We start from the raw sequence: 5,697 nt of genomic DNA, 5'->3' as shown, positions 1-5,697 counted from the left end.
GCAGGAAAGATGAGTCTGGACACCTGAGGAATTTGGAGGAAGCAGATTTATTTAAGCTGCAGCAACCCAGAGGGGATAACACCAAACAAGCTCTGGACCCCAGGTCTGGAAATTCTCTAACATTGCAGTGGGTGGTTACACAGCACAATGTTTAATATAACTTAACTTTGTTCCACATGCATAGGTTGGACAGAGGTTTCACAATGTTTTACACAGAAAACAGAAATTTTCACACATCAAAAAACTTGATTGGAGACTATTTTTTTTTTAGGACGTAGATGAGCACAATACCTTTATTTTTATGTGGTGCTGAGAATTGAACAAGGGGCCTCACATGTGCTAGGCAAGTGCTCTATCACTGAGCCACAACCCCAGCCCTGCAGGCCTAACTCTTACAAGAAAGAGAAACCTGGCCTTTACAACAAAAAGGAGCTCAAAGCACAATGAGTGCTCTGGAAATTTTGTTGACTTCTTCAAATAATCTCTTCTTGATTAGGAGAGAGACTTGTGTGTTACAATTAAGGTGGGAGTCTTTTGAAAACTACAGCATTACCCCCTTTGATGCTCATTATTTAATCCTCTAAGTCAAAGGGCATTATTATCTTCTTGGCTTAAAGCTTTATATAATGTAATATCATAGTTGTTGTTTCTCTTTTTTAAAAAGGAAACCTGCTTCTATTGTAGAGCCACTAGTTTTAATGAAAAGAGGAAACAAACATGGAAGCAATACACAAGTTCATAGCACAATCCATGCTATGTCAATTAAGCTTTTGAATCCACCAAGAAAAGGAAACCATCCTCCAAATAGTGAGCTTGGATCTCAACTGCAATGCCCTTTCAGGATTTAACTGGTACATGTGTTTGTTTTCTGATATTATTAACTATGTGTTTGATTGTTATCAGTCCTAGAGTCAAGACAAAACAAAGGACTCTGTATATGACAGAAGTAAGGGGTGGCAATGACAGTATAAGAGTGAAACAGTCCATTTTCCTTTTGGTTAGTATATCTTTCACCTTGTACATCCAACCCAGAGTGGCTGAAGCAGGGCTGATATTTCCTCAAGCTTTGGGCACATTCAGGCTAGTCGGCTTCCAGAGTGACTTGAGCAGGGTTGGTGTCCTTCGGATATTTGAGTTTCTCTGGTGTTTCCTTCTTCCTGATGCTCAGCTTAAGGGGTACAAATTAAGGAGGGAGAGCTGCAAAAGAATGTACGTAAGAATAAGAGATTTTATTTTCAGGAGGTTCCAAAGCAGGCTAAAAGGAACAAAGTATTATATAATGTATATCTCTGCATATGTACATACATGCATTGACATATTTGGTGACACTCTAAAAATTAGAGTAAGGGATTGTAGATAGTGCTCTATGTGGGGGTGTGACAAGAGGTGGGGGATATCCCAGGAGGCTTGAACTATGTAGATCTAACTCAATGTAACTTTAAACAAATTTGAAAACAGCCTATAATTTCACAAGCCTGACCCAACATCGGCTTATGATCTTCCATATATTATTTTTTCATCTAAAAAATGAAGTCAATTCAACCGCCTGCTCACAGGTCAGTTGCCTTCCAAAGGTTCACCTCTAAGTGGGTTGACTTTAATCTCAGAATATATTTCTGCATGGAAATCATGTCAAATGCCTTCCTGGCTCCCAAAGTTTAGGTACTGCTCAACAGCTTAATTTTACCCCTGGCTTATCCTCCTCACCAACTTTACTTTACCAGATGCAAACCCAAGGTTGTACTTAGTTCTGCACCCTGGTCAAGGTCACCCAGTTAAGAGGGATTTAAATCCAGCTCTACCCAATCTGAAGTCTTTACTTCTCCTCACACCACCCCTTAGCCAGACAAACTTGCTTACTTATATTTTTCCTTTCTTGATAATCTCTTGGAAGAAGCCAGTGTTAGGCTAAATTTGGTAGATCTAGGAGGGTATTTTCCCAATAGGCTATTTTTCCTAAAAGTCCAGATATGGCCAGTCCGGCTGTCCCCAGCCTGCTGCAATGTACTGGGGCCTCACACCACTGCCCACAGACCCTGTGCCCAGATGACCCTATGTCCAGGACACAGAGTCTCCTCAGGGAAGAGTCGAGGAGTAGGGGAAACAGACACCATGGAAAGTTCAAGAGAAAGGACCAGAAGGTTCTTCCAGGGCTAGACTCCCAGAGCAGCCAGAGATCCCTCTCTATCTTGCCCTACAGGATCAGGTCTAGACCTTGCCAGCAGCTCCCAGGCTCTAACCCCACCCTCTCACCAGTGAGCTGGACCCACCTAGCCCCACCCACTACCTGCTGTGAGGACTGCAGCCTTTATTTAGAGTGCTCACTTGTTTATTTGGATGAGTTCCCTGAGTTAGAGCCACAACTCATCAAGGGTCCTGAGGACTGGTGTCTGGTCCTGGGTGACAAAAGGCAGGCAGCATGCAGTGGAACTTGGTGAGGTGACTGTAATGGAGAATGATCAGTTTCCCAGCTCTTATACATCTTGAGCAGAGAAGCATCCTTGGGCTCAATTCACTGCAATGGCACCATCATGAAATGGTGGCATATGGTGGCAAGAGCAGCATCCAGCTATTTTAGGCATAGGGCAACAGGTTTCAAAGTCAGGAGTTGAGTATTGGCGTGGGGTGGGGGTGACTGTGGTGGTGTCAGTATGCAGCTGTGACTTGGGAGTTCCTTGCTTCCAACTCATGGTGGCAGTGACAGTGAAACAATCCAGAAACAGTGGTTGTAACAACAGATGCATCCAGCCATGAGTGTTTTCATCTGCCATAGTGACAAGGGTTTGGCTGCAATTGCAATGAAGTGGGCACCAGTACTGAGTGTCACTGTCTAGTATCCATGTTAAAGTCTGGTGGCAGCAGGGTGGAGCTCCTGAGTTTGGCAGGGGCGGGGGCAACATGCAGCTGCATCAGGGGTCCAGCCTCAGTATAGGGGTCGGGCACCAGGTGTGGTGTAAAGTACAATGACATTGGGGCCTTGGTGGGCATTGTTGGAGTCCATCTGGAGTTTGGAAGTTTGAGTGCTGCACAATGGTGGTGGCACCATAAGAGTTCAGAAGCAGGGGCAGCCACAACAGGCAGTGTCCAGCAGTGAGCATCTTCATCCTGCAGAAGTAACTTGGGTCCAGCTGCAAGACAGTGAAGGTGGCATCCAGTGGCCATGTGGGGAGTCTGGTTGGCTGCAGCGAAGAGTTCCAGGCTGGCATGGCAGCAAGGGCATGGGATAATGGGTGTCAGAGTGATAAGGTAACCAGTAGCTGGGATGTCCTTTGAGGTGGAGGCTCCCGGCCCTGGTCTTGTGCATGGTCGACTGGCCTGCTCAGGAAGAAGAATGCGGGAAGTGGTGGTACCCAGGCAGCTGCCCAGGACCTTATGCTTCCCACAGCTGCCATGTCTCACTCTGTCCATGAGCCCACTGTGTGTCTGCTCACCCCATCGCCTGATATACCCTCTCTACTGAGGAAGGTTGTCTACTAGGTTGGGCGGTCTTGAGAGAGAACCTCACCATCCCCAGCCACTTCCTGAGTGGACTGTGGGTGCAGAAAGCAGAGGTCCTAGGACATCTTCACCCCCAAAGTGCATTTCTGTGGCTGGGGGTGGCAGATTACCAACACAGAGAACTCGTTGCCCTTAGACTCCCACTGCCACCTGTGCCCTCCACCGTGTCCCACCCAAGGGATGCACTTGGAGGGTGAGAATTTTCTACACCCCCCCCACCTCCCACCTCTGCACTCTGCTACCCCAGCCCAGGGGAGATGTAGCTGGGGAGGGTGGGTGCCTTCTCCCAAGGCTGCCCCAGTTGGCAGGAGGCCTAATCATCCCTCAGAGGCTGCAACTCAGGGAGGGGCAGGGTGAACTCAAGGATTAGGTGAGCAGCCTGGTGGACTCGAGGCCAATGCCAGGCATTGCTGGAATGGGCAGCATAAGGTCCTCAGCAGGTGTCTGGCCACCACCTGATCCTGTGCCCTGCTTTGTGGGCAGGCATGCCCTACAAGGAGCAATACCAGTTGCCTGGAGGAGCCACTGCAGAGGCCATCACAGCCTCCAGTCACCCTCTGACCCTGAGGCCTGCTGTCCCAAGCTGTCACCATCACCGCTAACAGAGCTCCACACTGAAGCCACTGGAGTCCCCACAGGGCCACCAGTGATGCCGCAGCCACCATCACTGCACTGGGACCAGACTCATGCCACTGCCAGAGGATGAGAATGCAACTCTCTGGATGCCTGGCTTGACGTTGCCACCTACAGACTCCTCAGTTGCCTTTGCCACCACTGCCATAATTGAACTTCAGACACCAATACTTCCAAGCACAACACATCTTCATCGAATAGCTTAGCAAGACCTTCTAGATAACTTGCAAGAGCTTCTCCATCAGCACTTGTTTTTTTGCCTTGCACTTTTACTTTATGGAGAGGGGCTTCTTGGCAAAAACATAATGGACCAAACTCTGGCAGTTGCAATGAAGTTGGCCCCAGTACTGAGTGTCACTGTCTTGTATCCATGTTAAAGTCTGGTGGCAGCAGGGCGGAGCTCCAGAGTCTGGCAGGTGCAGGAGCAACATGCAGCTGGATCAGGGGTTCATCCTCAGTAGAGGGGTTGGGCACCAGGTGTGGTGTAAAGTACAATGACTTTGGGGCCTTGGTGGGCATTGTTGGAGTCCATCTGGAGTTTGGAAGTTTGAGTGCTGCACAATGGTGGTGGCACCATAAGAGTTCAGAGCAGGGGCAGCAACAACAGGCAGTGTCCAGCAGTGAGCATCTTCATCCTGCAGAAGTAACTGGGGTCCAGCTGCAGGACAGTGAAAGTGGCATCCAGTGGCCATGTGGGGAGTCTGGTTGGCTGCAGCGAAGAGTTCCAGACTGGCATGGCAGCAAGGGCATGGGATAGTGGGTGTCAGAGTGATAAGGTAACCAGTAGCTGGGATGTCCTCTGTGGTGGAGGCTCCCGGCCCTGGTCTTGTGCATGGTTGACTGGCCTGCTCAGGAAGAAGAATGTGGGAGGCGGTGGTACCCAGGCAGCTGCCCAGGACCTTATGCTTCCCACAGCTGCCATGTCTCGCTCTGTCCATGAGCCCACTGTGTGTCTGCTCACCCCATCGCCTGATATACCCTCTCTACTGAGGAACTAGGTTGTCTGCTAGGTTGGGGCGGTCTTGGGAGAGAACCTCACCATCCCCAGCCACTTCCTGAGTGGACTGTGGGTGCAGAAAGCAGAGGCCCTAGGACATCTTCACCCCCAAAGTGCATTTCTGTGGCTGGGGGTGGCAGAATACCAAGACAGAGAACTCGTTGCCCTTAGACTCCCACTGCCACCTGTGCCCTCCACCGTGTCCCACCCCAGGGATGCACTTGGAGGGTGAGGATTTTCTAGGCCCCCCCCACCTCCCACCTCTGCACTCTGCTACCCCAGCCCAGGGGAGATGTAGCTGGGGAGGGTGGGTGCCTTCTCCAAAGGCTGCCCCAGCTGGCAGCAGGCCTACTCATCCCTCAGAGGCTGCAACTCAGGGAGGGGCAGGGTGAACTCAAGGATTAGGTGAGCAGCCTGGTGGACTCAAGGCCAATGCCAGGCATTGCTGGAATGGGCAGCATAAGGTCCTCAGCAGGTGTCTGGCCACCACCTGATCCTGCGCCCTGCTTTGTGGGCAGGCAGGCCCTACAAGGAGCAATACCAGTTGCCTGGAGGAGCCACTGCAGAGG

This window comes from Urocitellus parryii, chromosome 12 (genome assembly GCF_045843805.1).
Source record: "Urocitellus parryii isolate mUroPar1 chromosome 12, mUroPar1.hap1, whole genome shotgun sequence".
Classification (NCBI taxonomy): domain Eukaryota; kingdom Metazoa; phylum Chordata; class Mammalia; order Rodentia; family Sciuridae; genus Urocitellus; species Urocitellus parryii.
Note: the sequence above shows the minus strand (reverse complement) of the source record.